The 17,272-nt window shown below is 35.6% G+C and overlaps 1 pseudogene; it reads left to right on the top strand.

Moving 5' to 3' along the window:
* The first annotated feature begins 626 nt into the window (after positions 1-626).
* Positions 627-17,272, top strand: part of LOC102491018 (uncharacterized) — a 35,413-nt pseudogene continuing 18,767 nt past the window's right edge.

The following is a 17,272-nucleotide window of genomic DNA, read 5'->3' as shown; positions in this document are numbered from 1 at the left end:
CATAACCTAAAATAATGCCTCACCTCTTGCTAATACATTACTCTATTTCTTATTGTTCATTAACATAATAATACCTTGATTTTTTTTTTGTTCATTTACGTAATTATTTTTTCTCTTTCTCAACTAGAATTTATGCCCTATGAAAGAGGAACTCTCTTTTGTTCACCACGGTATCATCAATACTTCGGTTTTTATGTAATGAGGGATCTCTATATATATGCATAGAAAAATATCTTAAATTATACCAAACCTGAATGATACATTTCAAGTAACATTTACAAAAGACAGGTCATGTTCCTGACTTTTAATGAGAATAAATCATTATACCATTTACTCTTTACAACAATTCTGTAAGCATTAATAGCTACCGTCTATAGACGAAAAACCTTAGGCTCAGTGTCCCACATGGAATAGTTCTATTCAGTTTATCATATGATTACACACCCTTATTTTGGTTTCTTTTTGTTTGCTACGTATAGGAGCTACTTACCCAGCTACAACCTAAGCTCCTTTTCAAATGGTAGGGATCGTATCATCTACTGGTTTTATCTTCACAGTAGTATTCATCACAGTGGTGGACATACAGATGTCAACAACTAAAATAGTTGAAGGGATGATATAGGAAGATGGAGCGAATTGTGATCCTGTGTGCAGAGCATGGAATCTCCCTTCACACAGTCCAGGTACTCCAGACTAGGAACTCAGAGTCAATTAATATATCTGGTATAACTTAAAGCTAATAAGGGGCATAATGAGATTCTCTATTGTTTTTAGATTCCATGAGGAGAGAGCAGGTACAGTTGTCCCTCTGTTTATCTAGATACTTCACTTCTTGTTCACATTTCACATCCCTCCTCACTCCTACTCCTGCTCATGGAAAAACCTTAGGGAAAGCAACAGACAGCTTCTCTCCTCAAAAAGATCGCTTACTGCTGGTGCAGAGTATCTCCAGTATCAAGGTTTTGCTTATGTACTTAGGCTTTTAAATAAGGCCTACAAATAATACAGAATCCTGGTCTTTTTTAGGTAATATGAAAAAGTCTTACTAATTTTAAGCCTATATTAGTGATTCTAGCTTCTATCCAGAAAATAAGAAAGTAGAAGGAAAACTTCAGTCCCTTTTAAATCTAAGAGAGTGAGGAGCACAAGGCACTGGACTCTGATGTTAATAAAAAGAGTTACCCTTTATTCAGTGCTGAGTATGTGCCAACTGAGTTACAGGCATTGATTTTTTTTTTTAAAGGGAGAGATCTTTGCTACAGAGAGTGTGCACTCACTGGAGAGACAGAGAGACAGAAAAGAGAAATCACCCCTTTGGGAGGATAGCCATGTCACAATCCCTTCTCCTCCATTCTCCTCTTAGGATCTTGGGAACACATGCACGTGTGCCCGGCATGAGTTTAAATCACTGGGTCCAGGACTCGAACTTCGGTTGACGATGTAGAAGACCAGTGACATAAGCATTACAACCATCTGCTGGTCTCTAGACATTGACCTTTTAATTCTCTCAAGTATTTGTATCTTTATGTTTATAGACTAGGAAACTGAGGTCCAGAGAGGCTGAGTAACTTGTCCATTGTCATATAATCACTTAGTGGCTGATCCAGAATTTTAGCAAAGAATTCTAATTAAAATAGTAATTGCCTAAAAACCAAGATCTGAACCAGTTTTCCTGAATGTATTTTCCACCTCCAAAATAAATTCAGACTATATAGGTCCTATAAATTCAATAGATTTCTTCCTATTAGAAATTTGGTTTACCTCTATTTACTTAGATTATGTGGTTTAAAGTGTTTTAAAATTGTAGCATTTTGAACCATTTTAAATATTAAAAAACGAAGAATAAAGATTACATGCATATTAAAATATTATAGTATATTTGTCACATTTAAGAATTTTTCTTTTTTTTTTTTTTGGAGAGATTTTCGCTATAGGGTGCGTGCGCTCGCCAGACAGACAGAGAGAGACATAGAGACAGAAAGCGAGAAATCACCCCCCAGGGGGGACGGTCACGCCGCAATCCCTTCTCCTCCATTCTCCTCTCGGGATCTTGGGCACGCACGCACACGCGCCCGGCATGAGTTTTAAGCCACCGGGTCCGGGACACGAACCGCGGTCGACTACGTGGGAGTCCAGCGACATAGCCATTACGCTAACTGCTGGTTCCCAACATTTAAGCATTTTTCAACAGGACTGAATTTTCTTCTAAATGAATTTTAAATTAATACAATAGTTCAAATCAAATCATTTACTATCTACTCATACTTCTGTTATAAAGCACTATGTAGTTCTTGTTTATGACATTTCCATTTATTAATTAATCAGCAAAACATAATGAATTAAACATGATATTGCATACCCTTCTGGCAACCTTCAACAGTGAGGTAATTGGATATAGTTGGTATTTCCAGCTATATGATTCTAGCACATAGTGACATTTAAATAAGGCTAGAGATAAATAACATAGGTGTTAAGTTTGAATAGTACTGGCTTTTTAAGATTCCTAACTCGTTAATATAGGCTTATTATTTTAGGTGATTTCTACTGTCCTATCAGCTGTGACATACACCATTTATACTGCATCTGGTATAAGATACATAATAACTATGAAAATATAGGTTATCTCCATGAAGTAGTTATAAATTAAAGCATTTCTGCTAAATTTGAATTCCTACCCAGGAGAAATTTCCCTCTTTCTTGCCTGCCCAAAATCTTGAGATGGCCAAAAGAACTAAACTAAAGGAAACAAGGTTATTAAATGATCTAGTTTCGTAAAGATGCTTACGTCAATAGCGTTTTTAATAGGTCATTTCATCCTTACTCATTATTATTTATGTGTAGAACATCCAGTTTAGGTTTTTATTTTTTCCTCTTTAATAGGAGAGTTTTGTTAATTCCAGAGCTGTGTATTAAAAGATTTCATTGTACTTTTTTTTTCCAAAAGAGTTTTGCATCTATTACAGAAAATGTGAACGACTTGATTTGGAGTGAAATGTATTCTCTTGGCACTAAAATCTGATACGTGTATACAAATTGTTCATTTGAATCACAAAACCCATAAATACAGGCTGGGTAACATATTTGCACACCAACCAAAATATAACCTAAAACTATATTATCATGCTTTAATTTACTCAGAATTCAATTCTTTAAATTAGCTACAAAATATCACATTTAAAATTTTTGTATGTAATCAAATGTATGTATTTGTAATCCTGAGACCATAGTAAATAGATGTCCTACTTGGAAAAGCAAATTATGTAAAAATCCATTATTTATTTTTATGTTGAAAGAATAGGAAAATCTGGCAAGGAAGTAAGCTGTCAAGTATGTAACTCCTTGTAAATTACTACTGGGTTTCCCTTTGTTTACATGACAATGGTACACTCCCTCTCTACAGTAACACGGAATGGCTTTCTGTTTTCAGAATTCTTATTTGAGAGTTCACATAAGCTCTACAACTGTAGTACAGTGTATCCTGCTGCTCAACTAAATCTGCATCTTCTAGTTTACAAATAGACGGAATAAAGTGTGCTGGTCAAATCCATCCTTTCAGAGCCGGTTGCCTTAGAATAATTTTCTGGTGTATGTCCACAAGTGTTCAGCATGTGCTCAGTATTTATATTTTAGGAGTTGATGATTTCATTTACACATTACGAATAGCACTTGCACTGAGCTAGCAATGAATGCCGTGTGGTAGACGTGTTCGTCATCAATTGGATCTGATGAATTATTAAATCTTACCAATTTATTCACTATTCTAGCTCTAGCAATCTAGGAACATAGAAGAGCCTGGTTTAAAAGACATCTTTTATTTTTTTTGAATTATTTCATTGGAAGCAATCTAGGAACATAGAAGAGCCTGGTTTAAGAGACATCTTTTATTTTTTTTAAATTATTTCTTTGGAAGGGGCCGGCAAGTGGCATGGTGGTTGAAGGTGCTGGACTCCCACATGGCCAATGACAGTTCAGGTCTTGGACCTGGTGGCTTGCTTTCTCACTTCCTTTTTCTCTCTCTCTCTGATCAAACTGGAAAATAATAATGATAATAATAATAAATAAAGTTAAAACAAAATAATTCTTTAAAAAATATTATTTCATTGGGACCAGCAGATGATGTAGCAGTTACATTGCTGGATTTCCACAGGGATGAATGTGGTTCCAGTTCCAGACCTGGTGGCTTCAAACTCATGCTGGGCATATGTGCTTGCATGCCCAAAATCCCCACCCCACTCCCCTAAGAGGCGGGGGTTGGAGGGAGTGATTTCTTGCTTTCTGTCTCTCTGTCTCTCTGGCAAGCATATGCACACTATAGCAAAAATCTCTCTAAAAAAAAGTCTATTTAATTTTCCCTCCTCTCCAACACATAAAAAATAATTTCTAGAAAGATGAAATCACACTTCTGGGCCACAGCCTGGGGGCTACTAGTGGAACTGAGGAGCCATTTTCCAGGTAGCTGGTGTCTGTGGTGTCTGCTGTCCCAGCAGCATCATGGGCAACTTTCCTGACATTGAGGTGGCTTGGGCCATGAGAGCAGTGCATGCTGAAGTCCATTACGAGCTGATTCCATCAGTTGACTCTCAGTTCCTGAAACTCACCAAAGTGCAGGACTAAATCTACTCTGAATTATAGGAAGTCTTTGAGAAATTCAGGATAAACGTATCGGACCCAGAAGAACTCAAGTCAGAATCAGCTAAAGAGAAGTGGACGGCATTTTGCGTGAAGTTGGATAGGACTGTAGAAGACTGCAACTGTGGTGCTTTATTACGACTAGATTGTTCTCAGGGTTACACAGAGGAAAATACCATTTTTGTCCTCAGGATTCAAGTTTTTGCCATTGAAATTGCTTGAAACCAGGAAGGCTATAACAAAGCAGTTTCTATCAGTGTTCAGGACAGGAGAGAAAGAAGCCTAAGAAAGAGGAGAGAAAGGAGCTGACAGTGGAGAAGAGAAAACCAAAAAAGGAGGAGAGAAAGAAGTCGATAGCAGATAAAAGAAGACTGACAAAGGAGGAGATAAAGAGAAAGGAGCCAACAAATAAATCAATAACAATGGTGGAACAGCTACATAAGCCAGACAAGAAACAGCACTCTAGAAGCTGTGACTCAAACATGGTGCTGCTTGCACGAACCCCTTTGGTTAGATGTATGTTCTTATCTAATTGAAGGGCACATAGACAGCTTTCTAGCCTAATAATCAGCTATCTAGTCATTACCATGTATAAACTAACTTAAAGACTTAGTAGGGTCTTAGTTGTTTTTTTGGTATATTGTTTCTTGGCTCTCACTATTGGTTAAGAATTTTTATAGATAAAACATTTTTTGGTTCTTAAAAAATTATTATTATTATTATTTAATTTTTATTTATCATTAACATTATTTTTGCTATAGGGCATGTGTGTTTACCAGAGAGACAGAGAGAGAATGAGAAAGTAAGCTGCTGGGTCCAGGACACCAACCACAGCTTGGCTATATGGGAGTCCAGGCTATTAACCACCACACCATCTGCTGGCCCCAGGAGACATCTTTTTACGTATTTATTTTCCATCCAGGAAATTATATCACTTGCTGCAAATGAAAAGAGGTTTTAGTTTTTTTTAAAAAAAAAAAACAACATCATTTCTAGCTTAGAAATTACCAGAGAAGGCTTTGCACAGTTTATGAAGGAATATTCAGAAGAATTAATTCTAGAAATAAATGAATAGGTCAATTGATTAATCTACTACTATTTGTGATATAAAGTGGATGATGTGAGACTAACTTAAAAGTATTTGGTGTCTGAGACCAGCAGTTAGTATATTGGCTATGTCGCTAGACTCCCATGTAGTCGACCATGGTTCAAGTCCTGGACCTGGTGGCTTCAACCCATATCAGGCACGTGTGAGTGCATGCCCAAGATCTCAAGAGGAGACTGGAGGAGAAGGGACTGTGGTGTGGCCATCCCCACTAGGGGGTGATTTCTCGCTTTCTGTCTCTGTCTCTCTCTGTCTTTCTGATGAGCACATGCACCCTATAGCAAAAAGAAAAAAACCTCCCAAAAAAAAAAAAAAAAAAGTATTTGGTTGGTGTCCTCTTAGAAAAATGTATGCACAGTTTTCAGTTAATACCACATTATTCTGTATATTCTAACATGTCATTTCCAGGAATTTAACATGGGCATGTTCTTCTTTCCATAAACCCCATGCCCTTAGAAACCAAGGAATTCATTTCTTCATTCTCAAGATATTTAATTCTGTTCCATAAAAATAGCAGTAAAAATATGTAAGAAAATTGTATTCAATGCTCAGAATGGAATTGAACTGTAAGGAGCTACAAATTCAGAACTACCAATTCCCTCTCCCCAGGACTTACTGAGAGCCATTTCACATGCCAGAGTCTTACAGTCCCACCACATCTCTCTGTCCCTTGTCTATGTAAGAGCAATATGCTACAAATCTGTATGAATAGGTCTCTCGTTCCTAAAGAACTCAAGTATTTTCAAGAAATGTTTTCATTCAATATGTTTGTCAAAATCTGACTTGGTTTTTTGGATTGATGCCTATGAACCTGAGAATTTGAACCTGATCTTCAAATAGAATTAAGAATGATAATAGTTGTTCAATGTCTTTTTTAAAAAAGTTGTAAATGATGCTAATTTAACAAAGATTGATGGAGTACACACTGCATGCCAGGCTCAACACTGGGATATGAAAGTAGCTTATAACAATGGGAATACAATTGCACATTCAAATTCCTTCATTATAATACAGTGATGTGGCCAGTTTCCTCCACAAATCACGGCCCCGGGTAAAGACCTAAAAATTAGCAGTTTGTATGGGACTATGATCCCAGGTAGCAGAAGTATGGGATAAGGGTAGTGAACATGCCAAAATCATCTGAGGAGTCTCCTAAAATGCATATAAGAACTTTGGGTCCCCTGAGTCAAAAATGAGAAGCATTTATCTCTAAGTTCCTATCATGCCTTGGTCAAGGTGACCTCACTGGCAGTAATGTTAGGGAAATTCAGGTTGCATGTGCACAAACGCTGGCGGGTTCCCGTACAAATCCCATGCTAAGGTAACAGAGAAGCCTGGGACAGTAGGTGGGAGGTAGGAAGCCTAGGCCTACAGCGAAGCCAGCCGACGATTGCGTGGTTATGTAGCCTACCAACCTCCTTCTTAGCCTACCAACTTTAAAATTCTTCTTCAAGGGGCCGACAGGTTGCACGGTGATAAAGGCACTGGACTACCACATGGGTGACTGCAGACTGAGCCTCTGACCCGGTGGCTTGCTTTCTCACTTTTTCTCTCTCTCTGGTCAAATTGAAAAATAATAATAATATTGAATTAAAGTAATTCTCCTTTTATTTAATTTTATTTATTCATTCATTTATTTTAATTTGACCAGAGTGAGAGAGAGAAGTGGCGAAAGCAAGCCACCAGGTCCAGAACAAGAACCATGGTCGGCCATGTGGGAGTGTCTAGCACCTTAACCATCACACCACCTGCTGGTTCCCAGATTAAAACAATTCTTTAAAAAAATTCCTTTTGGTAGGGCCAGGAGGTGGGATGTTGGTTAAGGTATGAACTCCTACAAGGCCGATTGTGGTTTGAGTCTTGTACCTGGCAACTTGCTGTCTCATCTTTCTCTTGCTCTCCCTGTCTCTCTCTGGTAAGCACACATGCTTTGTAGAAATTTAAAAATAATAATAATAATGATTCTCTCTGTCTCTCTCTGGTGAGTGCACATGCCTGCCCTGTAGCAAATTAATAATGATGATAATATTGATGGTAAATAAAATTTATTTTAAAATTCTTTTTGGTAACAGGAAAATTAAGCAAGAGACTATAGAAGGTGGCAGTTCATGATACAGCCACTACTAAATGAACAATTTAATGACATCTTAGTAGTCTAATGATTCTCTCTGTCTCTCTCTGGTGAGTGCACATGCCTGCCCTGTAGCAAATTAATAATGATGATAATATTGATGGTAAATAAAATTTATTTTAAAATTCTTTTTGGTAACAGGAAAATTAAGCAAGAGACTATAGAAGGTGGCAGTTCATGATACAGCCACTACTAAATGAACAATTTAATGACATCTTAGTAGTCTCCACATTCTGATACAGCCACTACTAAATGAACAATTTAATAACATAATAATAGTATCCACATTCATGAATGAAGAGCCAGAATACCATATTCTCAATCTGTAGTTCAAAACTTCAAAATTAATTTTTCTAGAATAATTTTTCACATAAGTATATGACTATCCAATAATTTTTAAAAATTATTTTCTTTAACTTTATTTATTTATTTACTTATTTTAATTTGACCAGAGAGGGATAGAGCAAGAGAGAGAAAGAGAGAGGGAAAGTGAGAAAGCAAGCTACCAGGTCCACGACTCAAACCGTGGTCGGTCATGTGGGAGTCCTGTACTCTTAACCACCATGCCACCTGCTGGTCCTTAAATATCCAATTCATAAAAGATCTTCATAACTGAAAGGCTTTGTAATTTGACTATGTCATTTTTCTTTTTTCAGAAATAGGTTGGTCATGAGCTAATTTTAATGTTTATGCCTGGAATTTGATGTAACGAATGTAAAAGTCCAACTTCTTCACTGTTACAAATATTGTCTATGGATCTTTTAACATTATAGAATGAAATATAATCTTATAAGACTCTACAATTTCTTTACCCTGGAGATTATATTTCCTAGTGTAAGATGTTTCACATCTTGAGAGTATGGAATTTCAAGCCTCATTCTTGGAAGAAAGTTAGCCAATATTGTGAAATTGATTATAGGGTTACTCAACATGAATAGCACGTAAACTCTTGTTGACTATCTTACAAGGCAAAAATTACTAAAATCTAGTCATTGGAAAAAAGCCAAAATGTAATTATCTCTGAACTTTAATCAGAAGCCTTATTATAAAGAAGACATGTTTATCAGCAAGAAATAAACTCAAAAAGAGACATATCTAATTATAAAAAATAAAATGGACATTCTTATACTTAGCACACATGTATATTTTAACACAATTTCTAAATTATGAAAATGTTATTCCATTTCTAGTGTTTTGCACTTAAAATCTAATAAAAAGAAAAAGCAGATTCAAACACATATAGAAAGGTGCTCACATCTGAATACACAGAAATCTTGGTAATTTTTTTAGGTAACATAAAATACATGGCATTCTGGCCAAAGCATTGAAATCAGAGTAATATCTTTTAGATGACTTGTTAAATTGAAGGTTTCCAGAGATTAAAGATTACATGGCATATCTGCTAAAAAGAAGGGGTTATAAATCTAGAATCCTGACAAATGTCTTCAATTTTCTTATCCTCTCCCAAAAAGAAAGGCCTGAATATAACATTAAATTGCAAAAATAGTTTCTGTTCAGAAAAGCTCCCAAGAGATTATTGGACATTTAGTGTTGTAATGCATGATAATTTCAAATTTAAGGAATGGTACATTCTCACGGTTATATTAAAACTCAATTTTGCTTCTTCTTGTGGCATACTGAACAGATTTGGGTTTATTTTACCCTAAAAATTTGGAATTTTGAAGTGTGATGGTAAAGTATCAAAGAATTAAAAGAACTAAGCAACCGTCTTGAAATTGCAGGGCTCTTGAAAATTTTCATATAAGAATAATTTTCTTCTTTTATTTTACAAAAAAGGTAGAAATCAAGGTAAATATACTTTGTGTTAAAGTAACCTAAAGGAGGGGCTGGCAGGTAGCATGGTGGTTAAGGCGCTGGAATCCCACATGGCTGACTGTGGTTTGAGTCCCAGACCTGGTGATTTGCTTTTTCCCTTTCCCTTTATCTCTCTGGTTAAATAAAAAGAATAACAATAATAATAAATAGAATTTTTAAAAAATTATTTAAAATTTTAAAAAGTAACCTAAAGGAGGATGCTTTAAACAACAAAACTTTTAGAATTCACAGTCAAGTTGCTTTTTTCTTACTTAGTACCACTGGTTTAGTTAAATTCACTTTAAGAAAGCTATAATAATAACTGTAGCCTAGAAAAATTAATTTCAGTATGTAAGGGAATCATTTCTATTTGTTTCTTTTTTATGATTTCTTATTTACAATCATCACACATCTCTATAGTGCACAATATGGTTTTTCAAAGTGTGTGTTTAGTATATGACAAATCAAGGATGTTACTATGTACATTATTTTCAGTGTAGAACTTCACACTCTTTTTAAAAAATAATTATTTTATTTTATTTATTCTTACTATTATTTTTAAATTTGTTATAGGGCACACACACTCAACTGAGAGAAACAGAAACAGAGAGAAGGGGAAAGTTAGAAAGCAAGCTGCCAGGTCTGGGGTTCGAACCATTGTCAACCATGTAGGAATTTAGCACCTTAACCACCACACTTTCTGCTGGCCTCAAACTTGACATTCTTGTATATGTTAAGTGTTCTTTCTTTGTAATGACTATTTATGCTAAAATATTTGCTTTTGAATTAGCGGAAGCAATCAAAATTTTTGCAAAATATTCATCTAAAATCTCATTTTTAGCAAATTGTACATTGGTACAATTCTATCATAAAACTGTGGATAAACGTTTTAAGTCTTTTGGAAAGCATTTCTGAGGTAGCAGAAAAATGAGTAATGTCCTATAAAATGAAAACACCCAAATTCAAAAATACAAGTCAATTTGGAGCCCAGGTCTCTTACAGCGATATGTGATAATCCTTAATGCCATTGTTAATAGTCACTGTAGTGTTCAGGGACCCATGAATAGGAATAGATAAAATCAGAGACTTCTTTAGAAAGAAAGCTTTTCTAAAAGGTAATAACTTCTGTGGGAAAACTAGCAAAGAAAACCTGCCTCACAGAGTTAACTGGAGGAGAAATCTTCATTCTTCTGATCTTCTAAGTAGAAGAAAAATAATGAAAATGTCTACCCAGAAAATTCCTACCAACAAGTTAGCCCTCATATGAACCTGGCATCGGAATTCTTACATCACATGGAGCCACAGGTGGTATGGTGGTTAAAGGAGCTGGACTCCCATATGGTTCACCAAGTTCAAGTCCTGGACCTCAAGGCTAGCTTTATGTGACTCTCTCTCTCTCTGTCTCTCTCTTGTCAAATTGGCAAATAATAATAAATAAAGTTAAATAAAATTATTCCTTTTTTTAAAAAAAGTAATTCTTACATTACAGAATCTGAAAACTTGATGAAAAAAATTGAGATGAATGTAGGTTTGTGTCAATAGTGCCTCCTAAGATCATGTAGGAAGCACATGCAAATTTTTTCCTACAGGGAAATAATATAACCATGGTCCAAAAGAATTCACACAGGTCAAGCCCCAAATAATATAAATTAATGAGAAAAATTGCAGAATATATGAGGAATAAAGGAGAGACAGTCAAAGAGATACAACAACTGCACAACTATTCCCATCAAAACTAAAGATACTGTAATGACCAGAAACATAACATGAAAGAAATGTTAAATATCTTTAAAGAAATCTAAAAAACAAGAGATTATTACAAAAAAAAAGTGTATTGAAAAAGAATTATCAAACAAGACTTCTAAAACATATAAGTTTAAAATAAAAGAGGTTACTACATAGACACAATTGAAGGCACAATTAGCGAAGTGAAGTGAAGGAAAGACATTAAGAAATAAATTTTTAAATAACCCAGCAGAATGTGGGGGTTAAGATACTGGATTCCACATGGCCAATTTCAAGTCCCAGTCCTGATGGCTTGAAAAACATTCAGGGCAGCATTTGTACACAGGTCCAAAATCTGGAGAAAAGAACAAAGGAGAAGGGATTGCTATGTAGCCATTCCTCCGAGGCGGAAATCCTCATTTTCCCCCTATCTCTCTCTCTCTATCTCCAGTGAGCACATACACCCTATGCCAAACACAATAAAAACAAAGAAAGAACTCAGAAATAGCACGAATTAAAGAAATATATTTTTTTCATTGAGACCATTTTGGAGATACAAGAAGATACTCTAATTTTTTTTTCAACTGTTTTATTTTTCTGATAAGAGAGAGAGATTTTAAGGAAGGAGAGAAAGAGAAGTGTATTATTATTATTATTATTTTGGAGAGGTTTTTGCTATAAGGCGCATGCACTCGCCAGAGAGAGACAGAGGGACAGAAAGCGAGAAATCACCCCCCAGGGGGGATGGACATGCTGCAATCCCTTCTCCTCCATTCTCTTCTTGGGATCCTGGGCACGCACACACATGCGCCTGGTGTGAGTTTTAGCCACCGGGTCCGGGACATGAACCACGGTCGACTACGTGGGAGTCCAGCGACATAGCCATTACTAACTGTTGGTCCCAAGGGAAGTGTATTATTTTTTGACAGAGTAGCTCTCTTGTGATCCCTCTGCCCCATCTTGCCAATTAGCTAGGACCACAGGCACCTGTTTTAGGTTAGGCTGGTAACCAAACTTGGACTTCTCTTCTGGTCCCAGATACTGTAGGGCAGTGCCCTCCCGTTCAAACCACCACAGCTGGACCAGATACTCTAAAATTTAAAATCCTTTGATAGACGGTAATTTACAACCATAAGAAAGACTGTCGTTAGTTCAAGGAAAGAAATGTTAATATTAACATGAAAATACAGAACTTTTCAAAGTCCAAAGAGAACACTTACTTGAGCCAGCCTCATAGCATCCTGGTAAAGTACTATGTGGAAGGAACCTGATCACACATGGCTTAAGGTAATCCTGTCCCTGGCAGCTTGAAAAATGCATAGGGCAGTCTGTGTCCAAGATCCTTCCTGGAAGGAGAAATGGAAGCAAGGGATTGCAACAAAACTGGGCCATTGCAGGACACTTTCTCTCTCTCTCTTTCTCTTTCATCCGCTCCCCCTCCTCCTTTCTCTCTGTAGTTACACATGCACCATCTGGCATTTAAAAAAAAAAAATGTTGAGACCAGCAATTAGCGTAATGGCTGTCACTGGACTCCCACGTAGTCGACTGCGGTTCGAATCCCAGACCCGGTGACTTAAACTCATGCTGGGCGCGTGTGCATGTGTGCCCAAGATCCCAAGAGGAAAATGGAGGAGAACGGATTGCGGCGTGGCCATCCCCCCCTGGGGGGTAATTTCTCTCTTCCTGTCTCTCTCTGTCTGTCTGGCGAGCGCACATGCCCTATAGCAAAAACCTCTTCAAAAAAAGAAAAAAAAAAAAAGTAAAAGACAGAGACCACTAAAATACAGTATGAATAAAGATTAATCTAAGGAAAAAATTTATTTCATGTAAAATTAATAGAAACTGTAGATTTTTAATACAACTAACATTAATTTAAATGTTAAATTAGTTTGCTTACATTGTCAGAGACTTTTAAATCTATTTAATACTTTTCTTTAAAGAATTATTTATTTAATTTTATTTGCTATTTTTATTCTTCAGTTAGCCCAGAGAGACACATACAGAAAAAGAGAGAGTGAGAAAGTAAGCTGCCAGGTCTGGGACTCAAACCATGGTAAGCCCTGTGTGATTCTAGCACCCCGACCACCATGCCACCTGCCAGCCCCCTTAAAATCTATTTAAATGAAGTCAGAGCAAAGACAAATATATTTATTGAATTTTATATTTAAAAATATATGTATAGGTGTTAATGCATTATGCAGCATATATTCATTCTCTTTGTCAATTCTCAAGCAATTTTTAAATTGAGGGCCTACCATATAAGGAATCTTTAAAAAGTGCATAGAAAATGCATATTATGAAAAAACTCTAAATTTCAAAATTTTTGTACCATAATAAACTTGTATTTTAACTTCATTGCTCCATAAACTTTTTAAAAAATAATTATTTAATCTTATTTATCATTGTTGATTTTTTTTTTAAATGGGGCACATGTGCTTTCCAGAAAGAGAAGGAGAGGAAGGGAGAAAGTGAGAAAGCAAGTCACCAAGTCTGGGACTCGAACCGTCATCACCCACATGGGAGTCCAGTGCCTTAACCACCATGCTACCTGTTGGTCCTGCTCCATAAACTAACTCTCCAAAGATTTTTCATTAATGATATACAAAGAGTGTTTAAAGAAAATTTTAATAAAGTTATAAATAATTAAACATTATACAAATTTATAAAGGAATACCTCATCAACAATTATGACAAGTCTTCATTACTCAATTCACATATAAGAAGTCTTTGTGTGCCTAGTAGGAGATGCACACTGTGAAGGACACAGGGAACTAGAAAATAAGATCCATGACATTGAGGAATTTAGACTTAACTGAGAAGACAAGACTGCAGACTTTTTAGAAATTGAGGAAAATAAATAGAACAAGCTATCAATGCTAAAATGCATGCCAAAAAATTAAGATGCAATGTGAACCATTCCAATAAAATTATTTCATTGGGGCTGGCAGGTGGCGTGGTGGTTAAAGGCACAGTACTCCCACATGGCTGACCACAGTTCAAGTCCTGAACTTGGTGTCTTGCTTTCTCACATTCTCTCCCTCTCTCTCTCACTCTGTCCCTCTCTGATCAAGTCAAAATTAACAAATAAATAGATAAATAAAATTAATTTAAATAATTCTTTTAAAAAATTGTTCATTTCCAAAATATTATTACAATATTATCATATGAGTTCAAAATTAATTGGATGAGGTTCAAATTCTCAAATTAACAAGTTCATTAATAAAATTATTTATTAACTTATATTTTTTGCATGTAAGTTCTCACATTTTCATTCTTTCTCTGTCACTGTCTCTTTCTCTCCCTTCTTCTCTTTGTCTTACATAGATTGATTTAATTATATGGTTATAATTTCAAGTATAGAGTAAATATCTTAAATAAATATTATCTACTAACATTTTTATCTACATTTATATCTTAAATGGATTTATGTAGTTTAATATAAAATAGGCTCATCACCATAATATTACTAAAGTACATACATAGTGTCATATAAATTATATAATTAATATTCATTATGAAAATTTAGCCAAGTATTTCTATTATAACATTATAGGAGGTTTAAAAACAAATAACAGTCTGTGTTATATATTTTGTAAATTAAAAAAAAAACATTCTGTTTTAAGCATTTTGACATTACAAACAAACAAAAAACAGAGGCCAGCCGCTGGTGTGGTGGTAAGGTAGCGACATTTCACATGGCCAACTATGCAGTTTAAGTCTCAGATCCAGGGGCCTGAGAGACATGCTGGGCACGTGTGCATGTGTGTCTAAAATCCCTAGAAGAAAATGGAAGAGAGGAGATTGCAATGTGGTCATTCCCCCCAGAGGGTAGTATTTTACCCCCACATACACCCCTCACCTATTTCTCTCTGGTGAGTGCATATGCCCTAGAGCAAAATTATAAAAAGAAAACAAAGAAAAAATAAATTTTGCATTAATTTTTTTTTAATCATGTGGGACCAGCATTTGGCATAATGGCTATGTCGCTGGACTCATGTAGTCAACTGCAGTTTGAGTCCTGGACCCGGTGGCTTAAACTTACGCAGGGCACGTGTGTGCGTGCGTGCCTAAGATCCCGAAGAGAATGGATGAGAAGGGATTGTGGCGTGGCCATCCCCCGAAGGGGCGATTTCTCTCCTTCTGTCTCTCTGTCTCTATCTTTCTGGGGAGCACACATGCCCTATAGCAAAAACCTCCAAAAATTTAATAATGCTAAAAATAACTATTTGAGATGTTTAAAAGTAATGTTAAAAAAAATGTTGTTTAGCTTACTGGATGGTATGTATTTATTAAATAAATAAATAAATAGTTAAACAAAGCTACTAGCGATGGGTTAAGATAAATTCTTATGAAAGTAAGTAGTACAATTTTATTTTTACTTCAGAAAGAGTTTAAGCTGATTTCAAAAGTGGTTTACACCACTAGAATGGTTTACACTGAAATGGATTTTCCCCTGTATTTACCTTGCTGCAAGTAACTGTTATGAAAGCCATATTTTAATTTCCCAATAATCTTGCATTTTCATTTAAAAATATATTTGGATCTCTGTTTTAACTAATCAATTAGTTCACTGTGGAAATAATAAATGTGTATTAGAACAGTATTCTGGTTCCCATCTGCCTTAAGATTAAGGAGTACTGTTTCTCTAAAGCACAGATCATGAAAAAAACATACCTATGTACATAAATACGCCATCATTTATTTTACCTTCCTAAGTCTTTTTTCAGTCTTAACAGAGAACTCATTTAATTTGTAGTTTCTCATTTTTTCCCTATTGAACGTTTGGCTATAATACAATTTTTAAAATAGAAAAAATTCAATGTATTTTTTAAAGAATCCAGTTGCTTGAGGTATAGATGCTGTAGCCCAAATCAAATCTGATTTATTTTTCCATAAATGAGAAAACCATCTGTCTTGAAAATTTACCCAAAATATCAGTTCATGTTCAATAATTGTCCTTATCTATGACTTTATGTGGACCTGGCCTATTATTTAAATATTATACCATACATTACCAACTACTTCATATATGTATCTCTCTCTCTCTCTCTCTCTATATATATATATATATATACACACACACACATATGTAATATGTAATATATGTGTGTGCATGTGTGTGTATATATACATAGAGAGAGAAACATTAGTTCATTTCTTTTATTCACTCATACATAATTACTTGACTTCTGGTTTACTGATGCAGTTAGTCAGACAACACCTGCCACAGCAATGTCTATCGAAATGGCTGTCCATAAAAGCTTGGCACCACATTCATCTGAAGGGCATTCCCGACGAAGGTGACTAGTATTTCAGGGTGGCCAGCTTAACCTTTTTTCTCTTATGCTTATTCTTCTTTGGAGTGGTATAAGACTTCTTTCTCTTATAAGCACCAGCATGAAGTCTTAACAAGAGATGCAGCGTGGATTCCTTTTGGATGTTGTAGTCAAAGTATGCCCATCTCCCAACTGCTTGCCAGGAGAGAGCTCAGTCTTTGCTGATCAGGAGAAATTCTTTTCTAATCCTGGATTTGTGCTTTTACATTTTCTGTTGTACCCTACAGACCTCAAGGGTCATGGTCTTCCCCATAAGGTTTTTGTTTTTTTTATACAATCAATCACATATGTCACTTTCTTTTATACAATCACGTATGTCACTTAGCTTGCAAACTGAATATTCCAACATGTATGCATTTCTCACCAGTCCAGTTGAGAATACTATACACATTATCTTCAACAGATAATAACCCATTTCTTTGACCCATAAATGCCTCGTCTCTATTTTTTCCCCTTAATCTCTTTCCTCAGATTCTCCTCCTTTGCCCACCCTCTTCTCACCCTATATCTGGTATTTTCTATGTTTCTGT

The sequence above is a fragment of the Tupaia chinensis genome, unplaced genomic scaffold (genome assembly GCF_000334495.1).
Source record: "Tupaia chinensis unplaced genomic scaffold, TupChi_1.0 Scaffold000251_1, whole genome shotgun sequence".
Lineage (NCBI taxonomy): Eukaryota > Metazoa > Chordata > Mammalia > Scandentia > Tupaiidae > Tupaia > Tupaia belangeri.
The sequence above is the reverse complement of the archived record's forward strand: the minus strand, read 5'-3'. Positions and strand labels throughout refer to the sequence as shown.